A 24,021-nucleotide genomic window follows, 5' to 3' on the forward strand; every position below is an offset into this window, starting at 1 on the left:
TCCTCCGCATCAAGCCCCACTTCGGCCTGTGGTTGCAAATCTTCTTCGTGAAGCCGAAGATAGTGAGCGGCCAATAGGCGGAGTGCAGAGGCGCCATGGTGGGCAGAATGCCCAACGTTACATGGCTTGACGGTTCCTTCATGGAGACCGTGAAAGGGTGGCAATTAGGGTGGTTCTACATCACCGAGCCGCGCGACGCCAACTGGGTGGCGGCCCCCAAATTCATATCCGGAATCCCCATGCGGCTCACTTCTTGGCAAAAGAAGGGCCTGGCCTGGGGCGAACTCATGGAGCTGACCGGACTCGAGACCTGCATCAAAAGTATGAGGGACAAGAAGATAAAGCTTGTAAATGTGGTCTAGGTCATGCTCGTCCGCCGATTCTCCCATGTCAAAGACGGGCATTCGATATGTGGGAGTTCGATCCGGCCGAACACCAGATGCAGCTGGAACTCTTCGACACGATGCACAAAGACGTCTGGAAGGTACTATTCAAGACCGGCGAAGTTCCTCCTCCCCTTTCCGAGGACCGTGGACTCAGCGCAAAGCGCCTCGCCAATCCGGTAAGTCCTCGGACTATCACAAGATGTTCCTTTCCAAGTACATTCATGGGAGGATTTTTAAATCACCATGCTGACCAAACAGGATTGGGTGGAGACGGCGGAGCGGATTGACTGTCTGGCTCTGCTGCTTGAGGATCCAGCAGACGCACTCCTGATGGAGATGCTGGTTCCGGCGCCTTACAAGGTGCCGGAGAAAAAGGCTGAAAAGAAGGCCACGGGGACCAGGAAGGGTCTCCGGCGCGAGGCCGCACCAGACGCCTCGCCAGAAGATGACAAGGCGCACTCCTCCCATGAAAGGGAGGAGAGAAATAGGAATGCCTCCCCAACTGAGGGGGCCGAAGGGTCCAAGAAGGCGGCCGCGGGGACCAGAAAAGGTCTCCGGCGCAGGGCCAAGATAGACTCGTCATCTCAGGATGACGAGGAAGATTCCCCCCACGGAGACGGGGGAAACATGAGGAAATGCCCCCTCCCTGCACTGGGGAGGAGAACAAAAGGAAGGCCGCCCCGTCGGGGGAGGCTGGGGCGCCGAAGAAGGGAAAGGCGTCCCTTCCGGATCACTCCACTACTGCCGCCTACAGCGAGCAGGAGTGGCTGCCCAGGGGCAAGCCCCGGGCGAGGTCGTAAGTATCCGCACTCTGTAATACTTTTCGTGCGACTTTTGACTTCATGGTTTGTAATAATGCCGAACATGTACATGCACTCTGACCGGGTCCAATCTCGGGGTGTCCTCTTCGGAGGGGTCTCTGAGCGAGTCGGAGATGAATTCACTCCCGACGGCCACCTCCCCATGACCGGCGGATGACACCAAGGTGTTGTCTCAAAGGATACCAGAGCAGGGGGCGACGGTTCCGGAGATGCCCAAAGGCAAAATCCCAGATGCCAGGCACATGGGGGGTAAGACCCCCATGGATTATGCTGACGGGAGCCACAACAAGTCTGGCTCCCAGCCGGTTACTGCGCCGGAGCCTCCAAAGGTTCCGAATTCCAGTAGGCAGCCCCTCGCGAAGGAGGGCAAGCCGGCCGTGCCGATGACCTCCACCCAGCCGGAGGCATCGGATAATTTGTTGGAAGTGCTTCAAGGCGCTTCCATCGATGATGAGCACCGTACTCTTATGTGTACGGTAATTGAGAAGGTTCGGTTCGCTAAGAGTGGATTGACCGAAGCCTGCACCAGCCTACTAACAGGCTTTGAGGTAAGTAATGAAAAAGTGTGAGAAAATATCACCCGATAGACAATAGCCCCTAATACTCTGTTTGGTGTTCGGAAAGAAAGCCAAACGGAGGGTCAACTAAAAAACCACAGGAATCTGATAGCACTTGTCTATGTTAACATGCAGGCATTGCTGCTGACCACCGCTGCACGCACAGCTGAGGTTGCCGAACTCAAGCGCGACCTGGGGCAGGCCGAAGAAGAGCTCGGCCTTGTGAAGAGGCAGCTCGAGGAGAACAAAGGTAAGTGAAAGCTCGTCCGTGTGTCATATAGAGGAGAAAAATTGATGATGCTAACAAAAAGCATCATGATTTTTAATATGGGCCACGACCGAAGTGGCGGCCTTGAAGAAAGCGCTGACCGAGGCCGAGGCCAAGGCGGCTATGGAGTGCACAGAGCGTGAAAAGCAAGATGCTCGGGTGGGTGAGGTACAACAAGAGCTCGAGGACTTCGGAAAAAAGTTCGAATCCTTGGAGCGTGATTGCAAGACAAAGGAGTCTGAGATTGCGAAGGCCCTCCAGAGCACGACAGACGCCAAGGCCGAAGCCCAAAAGGCCCTCCAGGAAATCCAGATGGCCAAAAAGATAGCTGAGGGTATGGCATTCTTTATGCAAAGCAAACATGTGGAGGAGACATTTCTTTTACTTACACGAATTCGGAGCTCTCCATGGGCATTCGCAGATCTGCCACGCAGTATTTCGGATGCCACGGAGTTCTACCGTGCTGAAGAGGGGAGCTCAACGGAGAAGCTGTTCTAGTCCCAATATACTGGAGCCGAACACCCAATGCCTCTAAGCGACCAACTGAAGCAATTGGTCGAACTCCACAAGGCGGCCGAACTGGCCATGAAGGACCTCATAGTCCGGATGTGGCCTGGCGAGCCCCTGCCCGACAGTTACTTTGGCCTTATAAAGCGGATGGTGCATGCCTGTCCACGGCTGGAAGTTATCAAGCAGTCCGTCTGTATTGAGGGTGCCCGACGGGCCTTTGCCCGCGCGAAGATGCATTGGGCCAAACTAGATGCTGAGAAGCTCGTGAAGGATGGACCCCCGGAGGGTAAGGAGCATCGCTACCCCGAAAAATATTATGATGGCGTTATGGAAGGCGCTCGCCTTGTGGTCAATGAATGTGACAAGAACATAATCTTTGAGTGAATGTACTCATGTCATCTTTGTAATATGAGAACGAGTTTGTTTGCGCTATATAACGCTTTGCTTGATTTAAAATATTACCTTCTGTGCGGCCGTTTATCAAAATCTGAAAGTAGGACAGTCGTCGGCTTCCGCCCCCGTGTAACTAGTACTGGGGTGTTCGTGGAAAACCCAAACACTCTTTATCCAAATTGTTGGTCCTTTAAGGAGGTGTTTAGTGCAGCGAACAAGGCAATCGGACTATACGGCTTTATAACTCTCACTTGGCCATAGAAGTCTATAATTTTAAATTTCAGCGAAGCCCCTAGTATTCGGAAGGCCGAACTAGGCACTATACACGCCTAAATCGGACAAGGCCGATTCCTCGCCTTAAGCGGAAAAAATCATGTCGGTCAGTTTTCGGCTTTCTCTATTGAGGTGCTCGTCCGGAAAAACTGGGACACAATCACAGTAGTTCTCCCTGCGGTACCTTAGCCTATAACCGAATGTAACGTACCAAAAGAAGGGAGCCGGGCTAACCCAACTATTGACCCAAGGCATGATTCGGAGCTGATGCATATAATGCTATAAGTTCGGGGTGCCGCACTGTCCAAAGTGTTCGGACTTTTCTTGCCATGTTATGGGGCGTAGTAAAAAAGAAGCCCCTGGCAAACTGATCGTACCAAAATGTACGGATGCAATAGTAAATAATTTTTCAAGGGGAAATATGAATATAGTAATAAGAAGCTGACATTGCATACTATTTCCCTTTGTTATTTGGATAATACGTCAAGGCATATGTTTACAACTAATGCATTAAGCAAAAATAATTAGGACTATTTATCATGTCCTATCCAAGGGCAGGCTGCATGCAGGTGTGTAAAACAGGTATAATGATCATTAACAGAGACCCCCTGGGTATTCCCTTGTGTGCAAAGCCTCTTGCCTCCTTGGTGTTCCCTCCTGTGGTGAGTCCCATGATCCAGCTCTCTGAAGGGGCTGCCCGAAAGTAAGGTCCTGAAAGAAAGAAAGGAAAAGGGTATGCGGGCCTCGTGGCGGCTGAACCGCACTGTGGGCCGCATTGTCGTCTCGCCTCCACCTGTGCCCATGGTATTAAGTGCGTAATTGTGTACGCGTGGCACAAATGCTGCCTGAATGGGGCTAGGGCAAAGGCCGGATTGCTAATCGAACTCTTGGCGTGACTGACGATCTTGTTGCAGGGTGCTCCGGACTCGTTTGACGGTGTTCGGGGTCACCGTTGCTGAATTGTCTGTTTGTCGAAGGAGGCTGCTTTGTACTTCTGCCGCGAGGGCTGCAGTGTGCTCTTCCGTACGGAGGGAGCGGTCTGTGTTTCCATTGACTGTTATGACCCTGCAAGGTCCTGGCATCTTGAGCTTAAGGTATGCATAGTGAGGTACCGCATTGAATCGAGCAATCGCTGTTCGTCCAAGTAGTGCATGATAGCCACCATGGAAAGGGATGATATCAAAGATTAACTCCTCGCTTCAGAAGTTACCCGGAGATCCGAAAAGACCACTTCCAGTGTTATTGAGCCCGTACAGCGGGCCTCTACCCCTGGAATTACACCTTTAATGGTGGTTTTGGTGGGTTTGATCCGTGATGGATCGATGCCCATTTTGCGCACTGTGTCCTGATAAAGCAGGTTCAGGCTGCTGCGACCGTCCATAAAGAATCGCGTGAGGTGGAATCCGTCGATGATTGGGTCAAGGACCAATGCAGCTGAACCGCCGTGATGGATGCTGGTAGGATGGTCCCTACGATCGAATGTGATCGGGCAGGATGACCATGGGTTGAACTTTGGGGCGACGGGCTCCATCGCATAGACGTCCCACAGTGCATGCTTTCGTTCCCTTTTGAGAATGTGGGTGGCATAGATCATGTTTACCGTTTTCACCTGGGGGGAAATTTCTTATGTCCCCAAGTGTTCGGACGCCGGGGCTCCTCATCATCCTCGCTGTGCATCCCCTTGTCCTTGTTTTCGACATTCAACTTGCCGGCCTGTTTGAACACCCAGCAATCTCTATTAGTGTGATTGGCTGGTTTGTCGGGGGTGCCGTGAATTTGGCACGAGCGGTCGAGTATGCGGTCGAGACTGGACGATCCCGGATTGTTTCTTTCGAATGGCTTTTTCCGCTGACCGGATTTTGAGTTGCAGAATCCGGCATTGACTGCCGTGTCTCCGGCGTTGTCACCATTATTCTGTCGCTTATGTCTATTGCACCATGGCTTTCTGTTACTGTCGCGAACATCTGAAGTGCCGAAGTTTCTTGGCGTGGTGCTACTGCGAGCCAGCCAGCTGTCCTCGCCCGCGCAAAAGCGGGTCATGAGTGTCGTGAGGGCCGCCATGGACTTCGGTTTTTCTTGGCCGAGGTGTCGGGCGAGCCACTCGTCGCGGATATTGTGCTTAAAGGCCGCCAGGGCCTCGGCATCCGGACAATCGACAATTTGGTTCTTCTTAGTTAGGAACCAAGTCTAGAATTTCCTGGCTGACTCTCTGGGCTATTGGGTAATGTGACTTAAGTCATGAGCATCCGGTGGTCGCACGTAAGTTCCTTGGAAGTTGTCGAGGAATGCATCCTCAAGATTTTCCCAGCTACCGATGGAGTTCGCCGGCAGGCTATTCAGCCAATGTCTGGCTGGACCTTCGAGTTTAAGGGGAAGGTACTTGATGGCATGTAGGTCATCACCACGGGCCATGTGAATGTGGAGAAGAAAATCTTTGATCCACACCACGGGGTATGTTGTGCCATCGTATGACTCGATGTTTACGGGTTTAAACCCTTTTGGGAATTCATGATCCATTACTTCATCAGTGAAGCAAAGGGGGTGTGCGGCGCCTTTGTGCCGGGCTATGTCGTGACGTAGTCCGACTAAGTCTCGTCGGTTATGTTTGGCTCGGACGGACTTATTATTAGTGTATCCGGCATAACGATCATCGTCATGTGCTGTGGCACGCCCCCATGATCTGTAGATCAATCTTGGTTGTCCTGCGTTGTTTTCCAATGTATCTCACAGGTCCTGCGTATTGCCCCAGGCCATAGTGAATCGGCGTGGGGGTGCGGGCTGGTATTCGGTCTGATATGCCGTTTTATCCCGGCCACGAGGTGGCTGGTCAGCCTCGTCTTGTCCTGGTAGTGTAGGCTCTACGGCGTCCTCCTCTAGTTGAGGTAGCAACTTGTGCTTTGGGTAACCTTTGGTTGGGCGCTCGAGTCCGTATTCCTCGGCCGCTAGAACCTCGGTCCATCTATCTATGAGCAGATCTTGATCAGCTTGGAGCTGCTGCTGCTTCTTTTTCAGGCTTCTTGCAGTGGCTATAAGCCTGTGCTTGAAGCGCTCCTGCTCTATGGGATCCTCAGGTACGCCGAATTCATCATTGCCGAGGCTCACCTCGTCTTCGGAGGGAGGCATGTAGTTGTCATCCTCCGCGTATTCGTCCTTTGCCTGTTCCTCTGGGCTGACCAGCCCGTGCTCCTGTTCGGCATGTTCAAAGGCAGGCTGATCAAGGTTGTATTCGTCTTCGGCAGCATCCGGATTGTTTTCATCTCCTGTGCCGATATTGCTATGGCAGGGCTTAGAGCAGCGCCGATGACGCCCATTCTTTGATTTCCTCCCTGAGGGGGTTATCTTCTGTTGCCTCATCGCCATTGTTCTCTTTGGGGGTGTCCACCATATATATATCATATGAAGAGGTGGTTGTCCAGCGCCCTGTGGGCGGTGGTTCTTGTTCTTCTCCAGCATCGTCGTCTATACCATCGATGTCTTCAGAGTCGAAGTTAAGCACATTGATCAAATCATTGACAGTGGCTATTAAGTGGGTGGTGGGTGGGTAACAAATTTCTTCGTTGCCTGCTTCCCACTCGAGCCGGACATAGTTTGGCCAGGAATCTCCTGACAGAGAGAGAGACCTTAATGAATTTAGCACATCTCCGAAGGGTGAGTGCTGAAAGATGTTCGCGGCAGTGAACTCCATGATCGGAGCCCAGTCGGGCTCGATGGGCATGGATGCACGCGGTCCGGAACCTACGACCAAAGACAAGTCTGGGGGTCCGGAGACACAGATTTCGTTAGGAGCGGAGTCTATGTTCGGCTCCAACGCCGATTAGTGTGCGGCCTCCGTGGCGGGGTCCATCCACCCGTCCTCGGATGGCACGATCTGCTTTGGATCAAAGTCCAGACCTGCAGCAGGCGCGATATCCCGAATACTGTCCGACGGCAGATCTAAGTCGTGCGCGTGGCGATCGTTCGGCGCTCCTGACGTGGGCTCGAATCCATCGAAGATCAAGTCTCCACGGATGTCGGCAATGTAGTTTAGGTTCTCGAACCTAACCTAATGGACGGGGGCGTAGCTGTCAATCTGCTCCAGATGGTCAAACGAGTTGGCCTGCAGTGCGAAGCCGCCGAACACGAAGATCTGTCCGCGGAGAAAAGTCTCACCTCGGACGGCGTTGTTGAAGGTTGGGGTAGCCATCGAGCCTTACAACAACGACGCAGAGGTACTCTCAATGAAAGCACCAATGTCGGTGTCAAAACCGGCGGATCTCGGGTAGGGGGTCCCGAACTGTGCGTCTAAGGCTAATGGTAACAGGAGACTGGGGACACGATGTTTACCCAGGTTTGGGCCCTCTCGATGGAGGTAATACCCTACTTCCTGCTAAATTGATCTTGATGATGTGAGTATTACAAGAGTTGATCTACCACAAGATCATAGAGGCTAAACCCTAGAAGCTATCCTATGATTCTGATTGTTGTTGTCCTACGGACTAAAACCCTCCGGTTTATATAGACACCAGAGGGGGCTAGGGTTACACAGAGTCGGTTACAGAGAAGGAGATCTATCATACGGATCACCAAGCTTGCCTTCCACGCAAAGGAGAGTCCCGTCCGGACACGGGACAAAGTCTTCAATCTTGTAACTTCATAGTCCAACAGTCCGGCCAAAGTATATAGTCCGGCCGTCCGGATACCCCCTTATCCAGGACTACCTCACCGCAAAACGGACGAACTGGACTTGTGTTGGAGCGCTACGATCGAAACGGGGGTCATGTTTGTAACACTCCAAAAAAATTTGATTTGGTGTTTAAAAAACTCTTTATTTGATTTAAAGGAGGTTATTTGAATTATTTTTTTAGAAGGACTCTTCTTCTCAAATCCTTTTTATGATGAATATTTTTTTTGAGTCCTTCTCAATATTGATTTTTGGTTTTGAGGGTTTTTCAACATGTGTTGAGTCAACACAGAGAATCTTGGATTTTCTTAATATTTCTTTTATTTAAAATAAAAATAAAATATCCCGATGACTTATGGATTGATTCTTCCCCATTCAAAAAATTTGTCTTGCCATGACCTAGGTTGAAAATTTTCTTCCAAAACCCACACCCTACCTTGGGTCAAGTCAAATATCCAACTCCAGCAAGTTTCAACACATTTTTTATTTTTATTCTATTTATTTTATCCTCAAAACAATTTTTGTCTTTTATTTTGGACATAGGTGACTTAATAAGGACTTACAAGATTCCTTTTGAGTTTTGGTCCCAAATAAACTCCTATGGCTAGTCCTTAGTACCCTCAACCTAGATCCATCAAGATACACTGGTCCACAATTCAAATTTTTTAAAATTTGTTTGCTGCAAGTTTGAACCAGATTTGCCAAATTTGGTGAAATTCATTCCTTTTCTTCTCCAAAAGTTCTGAGATGCATTGAGAGGTCACCTCACCAAGGATCAAGTCCAGAAAAATTTTCCACATGCCAAAAACATTTCATCGAACACCTGGCGTGCATTGTTTTTGTCTAAATTCAGAAAATTCAGAGTTCAGTGATTCAGTCTGTCGTCAGTGTCGTTTCTTCTGCATCGCGGCGTTAATCTCACCAGTGTGCACGTTGGCGCCTTGCTCCCTGCTCCTTATCCTTATCCAGTGCGCCGCACGATCATTTGGACGGGTGCAATTGTCGGTGGCGACGTGTCTCACCAACGCCGGCGTCTTCTACGGTGGCAGAGCTACCCGAGGCGGCCAGCAGGGGCCAGCCCTGCCTTTCAGCACCGTCCAGCACCGCCCAAGCCACCAGAAGCCTCCCCATGGCCATCCCCTCCCCTGTGCATGCTACAGCACCGTCGCTATGGCCTGAGGAGCACAGGATGCGCTCTCTGCCGCCGACGAGCCCGTGAGCTGTTCCGTCGAGAACTTGGAGTGTCTCCCAAGTCTGGCCAAGTTTAGCTATGAAATGAAGCCAGTGATCCAATCCGCAGCTGCCCCGACACCTAAACCACCTGCCCGACCACTGCCTCGCCGTTATCACTCACTAGAGTTGTCCCGTACTCGGCAACCGCCTCGGGCAGGCTATAAATAGCAACCCCGAGCTCAACTTCAACCAGGCATCACCCCTCCACCCCACCAGAACCACGCCCAGCCACTAGGAGGGCCTCGAGGAGGTCTTCTTCCCCGACTCCGGCCGCCCCGATCCGCTTCGGGCTCCGGCACGGTTCTCTCCGGTGAGGGCACCTCCGCCTCCCAGACCGCATCAGCAACCTCCTAGTGCACCCACTCTTCTGACCGTAGCCTCAATTTGGCGCCTGTAGCTCTCCTCGGCGAGATCCACCACCACCCGAACCACCGTCCGCCGGAGTGAAGGCCGCCGTTGACGTGGTGCTCGCCGATGACCAAGTCCACCACCCATTGATGTGGAATTGTCCCGTGAGTAAAACCGTACCCATACCCTCCTTTGGATCGCTGTCGATCGTCGCCGGCGACCACCGCGAGCCTCGGCCGCCGGCGTATTCTATTTCAGTTTTTAAACCTGACGGGTGGGATCCCCCTCGTCAGCTTTCTCTCTTTTTTAACCATTTTCCGAAAACGCCTTTAGGCAAAATACGCTTTCTAACTAAATAGTTTTTTGTCTTTTTTCTAATCTAGCCCCTGGAAACTTTCTGTTTCATTACAAATGAGTCCCTAGACTAAAACTTTAATAACTTTTAAACAAAAGATGATTTGGAATTGAATCTTTTTCTGCCATCTTTATTTTTCTGTCCAGTTTTTTTATCATATTTATTTGAAAAAAAATTGGAACAATTTTTGTGCACACACGGTATTTATGTTAGTATGTGATTTCTTTATACCGTAGAGACCGGAGGAGGTGACGGGACCACAAACTTCACCGAGCTAGACTCTGACTACTCCGAACCAGGCAAGCATGTTTGAACCTTCGATATGATGAGTGTCTGGCATATTTGCTTGAGTAGTTACTTCATGGCATGTTTATATAAGCATCAGTGGGTATTATATTGCATGCAAGGCAACTACAAGTGAGCTTCGAAACTTGTTGTGTCACTTGATGAGAGGTAACATGATCATGTGGTGACATGAAAGGTGATAAGCTGGTATTGTTGAAGCATGCCAGTCTTATGTCAACCATTTAACTCCAGTGTTAACGTGGATCAAGTCATGTTCCCGTTCGTCCCCTTTTCGTGCTGCCACATGTCTTCTATTAAGAATGTGGTCTAGTCAGTTGCAAACCTCTTTCCTCGTACACACCAAATAGAGGGGCCGTGATGAGGGTTCCATGGCCCTGGATTAAAGCCCGTCATCCGGTCAGGGGGCATGGGTGTTTCCGGTTGGAACCGAGAGGGGGGCACCCCTTAGAGCGCGCGATATAAATTTGATCCCATGCTACTCGAGGTTGTGGCCTCCCCGTCTCAAGGTTTTTCTTGAATGTTGTCGAGGGTGATTCCTGGCAGCGGGATGTGGAATGGTTGTGTACTGGTTGGATGAGTTTCTTCTAAAATACCGTAAACGGAACTAGTCCTTTGTGACTACTGAAATCTGTTGACTGTGGGTAAAGAGTACAAACTCTGAGAGTCAAAACAATTCGAGTAACCGTGTCCACGGTCAAGGACTGTGACCGACATATCAGTGTCAGTGTCAGTCTCATCGTCAGTCTCAGTGTCAGTTTTAGTGACAAACTCCGGTGAACAAACATGAGTGGTAAACCCGGCAGAATATTATTTTTCCTGTGGATGGACTAAGCAGTTTATTATTATATATTGAGCACTGCTTTGGGATGATTTAAAATTATGAACTACTTGAATTCGAATGGTGAAATATAAGCCTTTATGTGATGTCGCTCAGACGTCCGACTGTGGCATTCTTGTTGTTTATTTTCATTATAATCCATTTTCGAGATGTCGCCTAAACATCCGACTGTGGCACGCACTGTCATTTACAGTTCAATATAAGCCCTTTATGTGATGTCGCCCAGACATCCGACTGTGGTATCCATGTTATTTACTTTCATTATAATCCCTTTTCGAGATGTCGCATAGACGTCCGACTGTGGCGCGCACTGTCATTTACATTTCAATATAAGCCCTTTATGTGGTGTCGCCCTGACGCCCGACTGCGGCATGTTAATTTATTTTTACCTTTCGAGGCGTCGCTTCAGACACCCGATCGGTCTTCAGTTATTTTTATTGGGATTTCGGGAGGATTACCGCCTGACTTCCTTTTTATTTAACATGTCGTGCAAATTTATTATCTGAATGTGCATTAATAATCTGCTCATGTGCATCATGTTTGCATTTGTTATATCTTATGTTCAAACTGTCTTGCGAGTACATTCAAAGTACCCACCTGGCTTGTTGATTTGGCCAGATATCGATGAAGGCGATCTTATGGATGAAGAGTAGGATTGCGAGTCCGATGCCTAGAGGAGTCCCAGTCAGTCCCGTGCGATTCCTGGAATTGGTCACTTGTATCATATACGCTTCCGCTACCCGAATAAAATCATCGAGCCACACTCAGCGCTCGATGAGCTGTAAGATTTAGGAGTCATGTCACCCACGTCACTGTGACATATCCACCACCACTTATATTACGAGTCAGTAGTTATGCCACCATACTCCTCGTGTCATTTCCGCCTTTATGTATAATAACGGCGTGCTTGTAATAAATTGTTGAGCAGCCTCAGCTCAACCTTGTATAATGTTTAGTGCTACTGGATTTCTGTATCAAGGATTTGTCTACTAGTAAGGAAGATTTTCCTATACTAGTCCGATAAAAGGGTCGGTTTCTCAATAAATGTTCTATTGGAAAACCGGTCCTGACAAACTTGGTATCAGAGCCAGGCTGACTATAGCAATTTTCTGTTAGTCATCATAAATTTATGATTTGACTATTCGGAATTTTTGTCTACTTTTGTAGATGGTTGGCAGCGGCTGTGAGTCACAGGTGTTCGCCAATGTACCTGAGGGGTTTATCAAGCTTCTCGTCACCATCACCAAAGTCGCGATCGGGCCATCGACTCTTCCGGAGTTCACACTCTACCAGCACAAGATCAGCGACAGCGTGTCCATGCACCAGGCCGCGGTGCAATTCAAGGGAGGACGTGCTGAGTCCCGCCGCTTCTGATTTATGGGAAGGGCCATGCCTACGAAGAGGCATGCCATGCAGATGGCTGCCCGTGAGGCGATAGGTCATCTCCGGGATGTTCTTCCTTCGATGAAGACTCGTCGCTACCGCTACCTCCCATCCCACATGCCATACACATGTCACTATGCGTTCGCTTGTGCCAGGGGGGAGAGAGATGAGGCTATTGAGATGTTGGTTGAATATCTCAAAGCTCTTGAGGCAGCTTTTGATAACCTCGTGGATGACTTTGTGGCTACTCGCATGGACTTCGTGCAAGGTTGTTCCGCCAACAGGAGGGAGCTCCTCCACACAGCACCACCACTGACTTACGTCTCGTCCTCAGCATCCCATGCACCTGCCATCTTTGCCAACGCTCGCCGCCTGCCTACTCCTGAAGAGTTTGACCAAGTCATTGCTCCTACCCCAGTCAGAGTTGCACCACCTACCGCACCCGCACGAGCTCCTCAACTCAGTACTTCATGTCTGGAGCCTATTAGTGAGGAGGAGGTTGAGTCTCCAGCATCACTGGGTCTTACCCTTAGCAGGCCAAGGGAAGTTCTTACCATCTCCGACTGAGTGCGCCTAGCAGCCATGCGATGTACCAACTTGTATGATATGTTTATATGTACATAGGTTTGGTGAGAAGTAGTTTGTGTGCGCATCATGTAGGGTCTCGGAGAAGTGCACTAGCCTAAATAACATGTCAGGAATGTGAACGCACATCCTGAGTGATGTATTGTATAATTACTGCTTGCATGTAAGATATGTATTAAGCGGTCCTTCTCCATGCGCAATCAAGTATTTTCCTTGAAAAAATCTTGGAGTCTTTAAAAATTCCGCCTTTGCAAAAATTATTTATTTTTGCCACTCAGTTTTCTCATGGGTTCTCCAAAAATACCCCAGAGTGGAGAATGCCTCGTCCCTGGACCCGTTCCATGCCAAGTCCGCCGGAAGAAAATTATGGTACCTAGACAAGTAACAATTTCACATAGGGGCAGTCAAGTCAGCAGGGCAGTGAAGCAGCGTTTTCTCAAGTATGCCGCCTTTATGAGCAAAGTCAGCAACAGCATCAAGAAATGATGAACCATGTTACCAATATGGGAAATCACCGTGGACCGTATCAGCAGCAATCCAAATTGTCTGAACTACAAAAGACACGTCCTCCAACGTTCTCTCACACTGAGAGACCTCTTGAGGCCGATGATTGGCTTCGAGACATTGAAAGGAAATTAATTATTGCACAATGTTTGGACAGTGAGTAGGTACTATATGCACCTCACTATCTCACTGGAGCGGCTGCATCATAGTGGGAAAATTTCCTACACATGCACCTCAATGAAAATAACATCACCTGGGAAGAATTTAAAGAAGGTTTTCGTGGGGCGCACATTCCCAGAAGCATTATGAAGATCAAGAAAAGAGAATTTGATGACCTCAAGCAGAGAAGCATGACAGTGACTGAGTACAACAGTGAGTTTACTCAATTATCTCGTTATGCCAACGAAGAGCACATGACTGAAAATAAAAAGATGGAAAAATTCCTAGACGGTCTGGCACCAGCACTTAAATGCCAGTGAGTCGTACACACATTTCCGGATTTCAAGACACTTGTGGACAAATCCATTACATTGGAAAATGAGCGCCGCAGCTTGGAGGATTTTCACAAGCGCAAAAGGGATCAGACTACTCATACTCGCAGCAACCGAAACAAGACTGATTTTCAGAAAAGTGGAGCAAACAAATCCACGATAAATGTTCCACGCCCAAACAAAAAATTTCATGCAAGGGACAAGGATTTTACATATCGTCCAGGTGTTACTTGCTACGCTTGTGGAGAGGAAGGACACTATGCCAAATAGTTCCCAAGGCCAAGAAACTCGGCCCCCAAGCCAAACAACAATGGTAATAATTCAACACCCAAGCGAAACAACTTCAACCCCAATAACAATCACAAGAAGGGTCACTTGAACCATGTGACAAAGGAAGAAGCGCAGAATGCCCCGGATATCGTACTTGGTGCGTTTCCTGTCAACACAATACCTGCCACTTGTTCATTTCAAAGAAATTTTCTTTGCAACATAATTTTTCGATGCTTCCCTTGGAAAAAACCATGATCATCAAGTCCCCCGGGATTAAGCAAATCACTCAGAGTTACTGCCAAGGTGTGGTTATTGAGTTTGAGGGACTAAAGTTTCAGGCAAACCTCATTGTATTGGAAAATAAGGGACTGGATGTTATCCTAGGAATGGACTGGTTAACCACCAACAAGGGATTTATCGACTGCTTCAATCGGACTGTAATTCTTACCCATCATCACGGGAAGACGATAAAAATTGCAGCTCAAGAGAGACCAATGTCACGGCAACCAAAGTTGAACAAGGTGGACGTTTCGGAGTTAAGAAAAGTTCCAGTGGTATGTGAGTTCCCTGACGTATTCCCCGAAGAACTACCAGGCATGCCACCAGACCGGGAGATAGAGTTCATCATTGAACTAGCACCTGGAACCACCCCCATTTACAAGAAACCCTATAGAATGGCACCCTTTGATTTGGTAGAATTAAAGAAGCAAATAAAAGAATTACTGGACAAAGGATTTATATGAGCCAGCTCCTCACCTTGGGCATCACCAGTATTATTTGCCAAGAAAAAGGATGGGACACTGAGATTATGTATAGACTATCGAGCACTCAACATGGTCACCATCAAAAACAAATATCCGATGACACGGATAAATGATTTATTTGACCAGCTCACACAAGCCAAGGTTTTCTCAGAAATTGATTTAAGGTCAGGGTATCATCAATTAAAGGTACGGACAGAAGATATCCCTAAGACAACATTCACCTCCAGATACAGATTATATGAATTCACAGTAATGATGTTCGGACTGACAAACGCCCTCGCATATTTTGTCCACCTCATGAACAAAGTATTTATGAAATTTATGGACAAATTTGTTGTGGTGTTCATTGATGATATTCTGGTATACTCCAAGACACCAGAAGAGCATATTGAACATCTCAGGATTGTACTAGGAGAATTAAGGAAACATCAACTATACGCCAAATTCAGCAAATGCAAATTTGGTTCAGACAGGTTGGTTTTCTAGGCCATGTATTGACCCAAGGAGTTGCGTAGACCCAAAAAGTCAAGGCTGTACTTCGCTGGAAACCACCAGCCAACGTAACAGATGTACGAAGTTTCCTGGGAATGGCTGGATATTACCGAAGGTTTATTGAAGGGTTCTCCACCATAGCAAAACCAATGACACAGTTGCTCAAGAAGGATAAGAAATTTGTATGGACTGAAGCTTGTGAGAAAAGCTTCCAAGAACTCAAAAGGAAATTAACAACAGCACCGGTATTGGTTGTGCCAGACATACACAAAAGTTTCGAAGTGTATTGTGATGCATCCCGGAAGCGCCTCGGATGTGTGTTAATGCAAGAAGGAAAAGTAGTCGCATACGCTTCAAGGCAACTACGGAAGCATGAAGAAAATTATCCTACTCATGACTTAGAGTTGGCAGCAGTTATTCATGCACTCAAAGAGTGGAGGCACTTTTTGCTCGGAAATCGTTGTGAAATATATACGGACCATAAAAGCCTCAAATATATCTTCACACAACCAGAGCTCAATTTGCGACAACGGCGCATGTTGGAATTAGTGAAAGATTATGATGTTGGCATTCACTACCATCTAGGAAAGGCAAATGTAATGGCAGATGCTCTTAGTCGAAACCCCAGCTCGGGCAACGACAGCCTACAAAATTTGAGACCTGGATTTCAGCAGGAGTTCGCCAAACTCAACTTAGTGATGGTCACTCAAGGCAGCGTGTCAAATCTGGAAATACAGCCCACCCTAATGGAACAGATTAAGAAGGCTCAGTCTGGACACCCCAGCATCGAAGGCATAAAAAGAAAAGGGAGTTTGGGCAAAGCCTCAAAATTCATCATAGACAATAAGGGAATATTATGGTACGGAGACAGACTTTGCGTACCAAATATAGAAGACCTCAAACAGCAAATTCTAGCCGAAGGCCACACCGCTCCATATTCAATCCATCCTGGAGGAACCAAGATGTACAAGGACATTCAGGAAAAAATTTGGTGGCACGGTATGAAAAGGTATATAGCCACATTCATTGCATGTTGTGATTCATGTCAGCGCATTAAAGCCGAGCACCAAAAACCAGCAGGACTATTACAGCCAAACAAGATACCTGAGTGGAAATGGGACGAAATTGGAATGGATTTTATTGTCGGACTACCTCGGTCACGATACGGAAATGATGCCATATGGGTCATCACTCATAGATTGACTAAGGTAGCACATTTCATCCCAGTAAAGACGACCCACACCACTCAGAAGCTTGCCAAACTTTATATCTCCCGTATGGTTTGTCTGCATGGGATTCCAAAGACTATAATATCTGACAGAGGCACTCAATTTGTCTCTAGATTTTGGGATCAATTACAACAAGCTCTGGGAACTCAACTGGTATTCAGTACAGCATATCACCCCCAGACTGATGGACAAACTGAACGCGTGAACCAAATTCTAGAGGACATGTTGAGAGCACGTGTTCTCACCTATGGAACCAGTTGGGAAGGAAGCTTGCCATATGCCGAGTCCGCATACAACAACAGTTACCAAGCCAACTTACAAGTGGCACCTTTTGAAGCCTTGTATGGGAAGATATGTCGTACTCCATTAAATTGGTCAGAAACAGGAGACAACCGTATATTCGGCCCAGACATGCTCAAAGAAGCTGAGGAGAAAGTTAGGCTAATCAGGGACCGACTCAAGACAGCTCAAAACCGACAAAAGAGTTATTACGATCGAAAACATCGGGAAGTCAGCTTTGAACCCGGTGAATATGTGTACTCTACGAGTATCTCCTATGAGGGGCCTGCAACGCTTCAAAATTAAAGGAAAGCTAGCACGAAGATTTATCGGACCCTTCTATGTAGTTGCGAGGAGAGGCACAGTAGCCTACCAGCTAGACCTACCCGAAGAGTTGTGAGACATCGACGACGTGTTCCACGTCTCACAGTTGAGGAAATATGTAAGCAACCAAGAGAAGCATGTATCTCATGAGGACATTGACATATAACTGGACCTCACCTACAGGGAACATCCAATATAAATATTGGAGGAGTCTGAAAGGAGAACCTGTCAAAAACAATTAAGTTTTTCAAAGTTCAGTGGAGCAATCACACCGAGGACGAAGCAACATGGGAAAGAGAGGATTTTCTTCGGACAAAGTACCGACACCTCTTTGAGGATCAGCTGAAATCTCGGGGACGAGATTTTTCCTAAGGGGGTAGGTGTTGTATCACTCCAAAAAAAATTGATTTGGTGTTTAAAAAAATCTTTATTTGATTTAAAGGAGGTTATTTGAATTTTTTTAGAAGGACTCTTCTTCTCAAATCCTTTTTATGACAAATATTTTTTTATGAGTCCTTCTCAATATTGATTTTTGGTCTTGAGGGTTTTTCAACATGTGTTGAGTCAACACAGAGAATCTTGGGTTTTCTTAATATTTCTTTTATTTAAAAAATATCCCTATGACTTATGGATTGATTCTTCCCCATTCAAAAATTTTCTCTTGCCATGACCTAGGTTGAAAATTTTCTTCCAAAACCCACCCCCTACCTTGGGTCAAGTCAAATATCCAACTCCAGCAAGTTTCAACCCATTTTTTATTTTTATTCTATTTATTTTATCCTCAAAACAATTTCTGTCTTTTATTTTGGACCTAGGTGACTTACAAAGGAACTACAAGATTCCTTTTGAGTTTTGGTCCCAAATAAACTCCTATGGCTAGTCCTTAGTACCCTCAACCTAGATCCATCAAGATCCACTAGTCCACAATTCAATTTTTTCAAAATTTGCTTGCTGCAAGTTTGAACCAGATTTGCCAAATTTGGTGAAATTCATTCCTTTTCTTCTCCAAAAATTCTGAGAAAAATCAGGCAGCCCCTAGATGCATTGAGAGGTCACCTCACCAAGGATCAACTCCAGAAAAAAATTCCACATGCCAAAAACATTTCATCGAACACCTGGCGTGCACTGTTACTGTCTAAATTCAGAATATTCAGAGTTCAGTGATTTAGTCTGTCGTCAGTGTCGTTTCTTCAGCATCGCGGTGTCAATCTCACCAGTGTGCCCGTTGGCGCCTTGCTCCCTGCTCCTTCTCCTTATCCAGTGCGCCGCACGATCATTTGGACGGGCGCAAGCGTCGGTGGCGACGTGTCTCGCCAACGCCGGCGTCTTCTTCGGTGGCAGAGCCACCCGTGGCGGCCAGCAGGGGCCAGCCCTGCCTTTCGGCGCCGTCCAGCACCGCCCAAGCCACCAGAAGCCTCCGCGTGGCCATCCCCTCCCCTGTGCACGCTGCAGCACCGTCGCCGTGGCCTGAGGAGCACAGGGCGCGCTCTCTGCCGCCGACGAGCTCGTGAGCCGTTCCGTCGAGAACTTGGAGTGTCGCCCAAGTCTGGCCAAGTTTAGCTATGAAATGAAGCCAGTGATCCATTCCACAGCTGCCCCGACACCTAAACCACCTGCCCGACCACTGCCTCGCCGTAATCACTCGCCGGAGTTGTCCCGTACTTGGCAACCGCCTCAGGCCAGCTATAAATAGCAACCCTGAGCTCACCTTCGACCAGGCATCACCCCTCCACCCCAGCAGAACCACGCCCAGCCACTAGGAGGGCCTCGAGGAGGTCTTCTTCCCCGACTCCGGCCGCCCCAATCCGCTTCGGGCTCCGGCACGGTCCTCTCCGGTGTGGGCACCTCCGCCTCCCAGACCACGTCAGCAACCTCCTAGTGCACCCACTCTTCTGACCCTAGCCTCAATTTGGCGCCTGCAGCTCTCCTCGGCGAGATCCACCACCACCCGAACCACCGTCCGCCGGAGTGAAGGCAGCTGTCGACGTGGTGCTCGCCGATGACCAAGTCCACCACCCACCGACGCGGAATCGCCCCGTGAGTACAACCGTACCCATACCCTCCTCTGGATCGTTGTTGATCGTCGCCGGCGACCACCGCGAGCCTCGGGCGCGGGCGTATTCTGTTTCAGTTTTTAAGCCTGACGGGTGGGACCCCCTCATCAGCTTTCTCTCTTTTTTTAACCGTTTTCGGAAAACGCCTTCGGGCAAAATACGCTTTCTAACTAAAGCGTTTTCCTGTCTTTTTCTAACCTAGCCCCTGGAAACTTTCTGTTTCATTACAGATGAGTCCCTAGACTAAAACTTTAATAACTTTTAAACAAAAGATGATTTGGAATTGAATCTTTTTCTGCCATCTTTATTTTTATGTCTAGTTTTTTATCATATTAATTTGAAAAATATTTGGAACAAGTTTTATGCACACACGGTATTTACATTAGTATGCGATTTCTTTATACCGTAGATACTGGAGGAGGTGACGGGACCGCAAACTTCACCGAGCTAGACTCCGACTACTCCGAACCAGGCAAGCATGTTTGAACCTTTGATATGATGAGTGTCTGGCATATTTGCTTGAGTAGTTACTTCATGGCATGTTTATATAAGCATCAGTGGGTATTGTATTGCATGCAAGGCAACTACAAGTGAGCTTTGAAACTTGTTGTGTCATTTGATGAGAGGTAACATGATCATGTGGTGACATGAAAGGTGATAAGCTGGTATTGTTGAAGCATGCCAGTCTTATGTAAACCGTTTAACTCCAGTGTTAACGTGGATCAAGTCATGTTCCTGTTCGTCCCCTTTTCGTGCTGCCACATGTCTTCTATTAAGAATGCGGTCTAGTCAGTTGCAAACCTCTTTCCTCGTACACACCAAATAGAGGGGCCGTGATGAGGGTTCCATGGCCCTGGATTAAAGCCCGTCATCCGGTCAGGGGGCATGGGTGTTTCCGGTTGGAACCGAGAGGGGGGCACCCCTTAGAGCGCATGATATAAATTTGATCCCACGCTACTCGAGGTTGTGGCCTCCCGGTCTCAAGGTTTTTCTTGAACGTTGTCGAGGGTGATTCCTGGCAGCGGGATGTGGAATGGGTGTATACTGGTTGGATGAGTTTCTTCTCAAATACCGTAAACGGAACTAGTCCTTTGTGACTACTGAAATCCGTTGACTGTGGGTAAAGAGTACAAACTCTGCAGAGTCAAAACCATTCGAGTAACCGTGTCCACGGTCAAGGACTGTGACCGACATATCAGTGTCAGTGTCAGTCTCATCGTCAGTCTCAGTGTCAGTTTCAGTGACAATCTCCGATGAACAAACATGAGTGGTAAACCCGGCTAAATATTATTTTTCTTGTGGATGGACTAAGTAGTTTATTATTATATATTGAGTGCTGCTTTGGGATGATTTAAAATTATGAACTACTTGAATTCGAATGGTGAAATATAAGCCATTTATGTGATGTCGCTGAGACGTCCGACTGTGGCATTCTTGTTGTTTATTTTCATTATAAGCCCTTTTCGAGATGTCCTTAGACGTCCGACTGTGGCACGCACTATCATTTATAGTTCAATATAAGCCCTTTATTTGGTGTCGCCCGGATGCCCGACTGAGGCATGTTAATTTATTTTGACCTTTCGAGGCGTCGCTTCGGACATCCGATCGGTCTTTAGTTATTTTTATTGGGATTCGGGGGGAGTACCGCCTGACTTCCTTTTTATTTAACATGCCGTGCAAATTTATAATCTGAATGTGCATTACTAATCTGCTCATGTGAGTCATGTTTGCATTTGTTTTATCTTACTAGCAAAAATGCCCGTGCGTTGCAACGTGTGTAAAAATAATTACAAAAATGTAAACATTTATCGATCCGGTAGATCAATGGCTACTCCTTCGATGCGAAAGTAATTGTGCATCATTCGCATACCTGTAACAGTTTCAAATGGATCATATATTAATTCCTATATCTCGCAATCCCTGTTAACATTAATTAATATTTATGCTTTCACATTTCAAAATATGATGGCTGGAAAGTAAAGTATTTACAATGCTTGCGGCACTTTGTTGACATGTTGCCGCCATTAGTAGGAGCACAACCTCCACGCCAACATGACCACTTCCCTAGAAATAATCGTCAGGCTTCGATGGGGATCATGATTAGGGTATGTAGAACTGCGGAATAGATGGTACAACGGATGGTAGTGATTCCCCCGCCCCCTCCCAGTTGTCATGCTGGGCGAAACAGGACGCGAGCAAGATGCACCATAGTCGTACTTTTCTATTCTTCATCCCTCCGTCTCTCCTCCCTATCTCACCCATGGCATCCAGATTTGAGGAATATCTTCATGGACGGCAAGCACCAGTGAGCTTCAAATATCTTCTCTTTTAAGAAATATTTCTTTCTAATATTTCACTCACTTTAATTATTATACTCTCTTCGCCCTAATTAGTGTCTTAACTTTGTATTAATCTAGTACAAAGTTGTAGTACTAAAATTAGGACACTTATTTTAAAAGAAGGACGTATATATAAAGTAACAACAAACAACATCAAGTAACAACAAACAACAGCAAGTAATGATCGATGCTCTTCCAGAAAATAAAACTTTGTAATTGATGCTTGCATGCATGCATCCAGTAGCTTCTAGCCGGTACAAGACCTATTCCTTTTGGTTTCATTGATGAAACGCACCAACCGCCCAGCGCCACTCCTCATCCATATGCGTGCCTTATCCACACCGTCACTTCCCCTTCTCACTCATCGCTGCTCCTCCTCTTCTCCAGCCACTATCACCCAGTGATGCTCTTCCTCTTCTACACGCATTGCACGGACGATGCACTCCACTCTCCTGGAGTGCACGCCGCCATGGTGGCTGGCCAGAGCCAAGGCAGCACCCCTTACCAGCGCGAGGAACCCAGAGACGCCATGGATGGCGCCATGGATGCTCCTCTGCCGTTGGTCTGATCTGGCCGTCCCGTCCCAGTCGTCGGCCCGCTCCGGATCCGGCCAGCAGCCTTGCCTCCGATCCGATTCGGATGGCCCTGCCTACAGCCTCCGCCACCTGCGGCATGCCCCCCAGAGGTCCGGCTGATCCAGCCTGTCCACGAAGTCCAGCCGGCCCTCCTCCCGGGCGCGTTCCTCGGTCGTTGCCACGTGCTCGGCCAACAACTTCGTTGAACTGGTGGTACACCCGGTGCAGCTTGCCCTGCACTCCCTGGACACATTGCTTCTTCTACATCTACCTGATGCTGTCCCTTCTCTTCTTCTCTATCAGGGCAGCATCAACCCCCTTTTCCCTGTCGGTGAGGAACTCCAGCAGAGGATGGACTGTGTTTTGGAGCTCCTCGATCTGGCCTCCCCTGCTCAGTTGCCGCTCCATGCTCCGGATCTGGCCACAGTAGGCCTCGCCCCCGACGACCAACAGGCTCAGATCCATCCCTTCCCTCCTCCTGTCCTCCACATGCGTAGGGGCTGTGGCGCCAGATCAAGGTAAGGGGCCCCTGCCTCCTCCAACCGCGCGCGAGCAGGCCACGCCCGACCCCCACCCGCCCTCTCTCATCCTCTCTTCCCCTTCTATCTCTAATCCCTCTCACATGTTTTCTTCAGGGAGCCTGCCAATGGAGGTCACCGCCTCTCCGTCTCGTTCCGTCCGCCGCCGGATCCACCACGTTGTGCCATGGATGGGCGCCTTGCAGCTCCTCCTCCCGTCACCTAATCTGCCTGCCCGCCCGTGCTCCAGATCCGGCTAACAGCCTCGCCTCCGACCCGATTCAGACAGGCGCCCACACAATCTCACTCCGCCACCTGCGCCTCAGGTCTGACCGATCCTGCGTCGCTCATCCTCGCTGCTTTTCTTGTTTAAGTTAGCCCCGCTGTTTCTTTTGCTCGCAGCTTGCGAGGAGGCCAGGGCGCGCCTTGTCCAGCCGCGGGCTACCTGGTGTGTCAGTCAGCCCAGCCGCCTCGACCCAGCCTTCTCCTTCTCCGCCCCCAGCTCTAGGCCTCAAACAACTCCCACTTTTTGGAAATCCTCCGTAGAGCGAGGGGCACCGGTGGTGGTGGTGTTCGCTCGGTGGACTCTGTTCCATTTTCTTTGCTCCTTCACGCTTTGGCAATTCCTTCTGTTCCCTTTCTCTGCTTGTTTTGATTTCTAATGTGGCTTGTTGATTCTCATGGCAACTCCGAGGGACTGTTATGCAAAATCGCGCACGACGACGTACGACAGAAACCCAATTCTCTTTATTATTATATATATGTAAAGATGTAAAGATGTCCAAACTGTCTTGCGAGTAAATTCAAAGTACTCACCTGGCTTGTTGATTTGGCCAGATATCGACGAAGGCGATCTTATGGATGAAGAGTACGATAGCGAGTCTGACGCCTAGAGGAGTCCCAGTCAGTCCCTGGAATTGGTCACTTGTATCATATACGCTTCCGCTACCCGAATAAAATCATCGAGCCACACTCCAGCGCTCAATGAGCTGTAAGATTTAGGAGTCATGTCACCCATGTCACTGTGACATATCCACCACCACTTTTATTACGAGTCAGTAGTTATACCACCATACTTCTCGTGTCATATCTGCCTTTATGTATAATAGCAGTGAGCTTGTAATAAATTGTTGAGCAGCCTCAGCTCAACCTTGTATAATGTTTAGTGCTACTGGATTTCTGTATCAAGGATTTGTCTACTAGTAAGGAAGATTTTCCTATACTGGTCCGATAAAAGGGTCGGTTTCTCAATAAATGTTTTATTGG

The 24,021-nt window shown here is 48.3% G+C and overlaps 1 long non-coding RNA gene across 2 annotated transcripts; it reads left to right on the forward strand.

Moving 5' to 3' along the window:
* Window positions 1-21,968: 21,968 nt before the first annotated feature.
* Window positions 21,969-23,660, forward strand: LOC119323071. Of its 2 annotated transcripts, XR_005156088.1 has the most exons (4): window positions 21,969-22,755; window positions 22,873-23,081; window positions 23,158-23,479; window positions 23,593-23,660. It is a non-coding gene; the product is annotated as an uncharacterized LOC119323071 (long non-coding RNA). The 2 variants fall into 2 exon arrangements; XR_005156087.1 differs by having other exon boundaries at window positions 22,873-23,479.
* The last annotated feature ends 361 nt before the right edge of the window (window positions 23,661-24,021 follow it).

The sequence above is a fragment of the Triticum dicoccoides genome, chromosome 6B (genome assembly GCF_002162155.2).
Source record: "Triticum dicoccoides isolate Atlit2015 ecotype Zavitan chromosome 6B, WEW_v2.0, whole genome shotgun sequence".
Lineage (NCBI taxonomy): Eukaryota > Viridiplantae > Streptophyta > Magnoliopsida > Poales > Poaceae > Triticum > Triticum dicoccoides.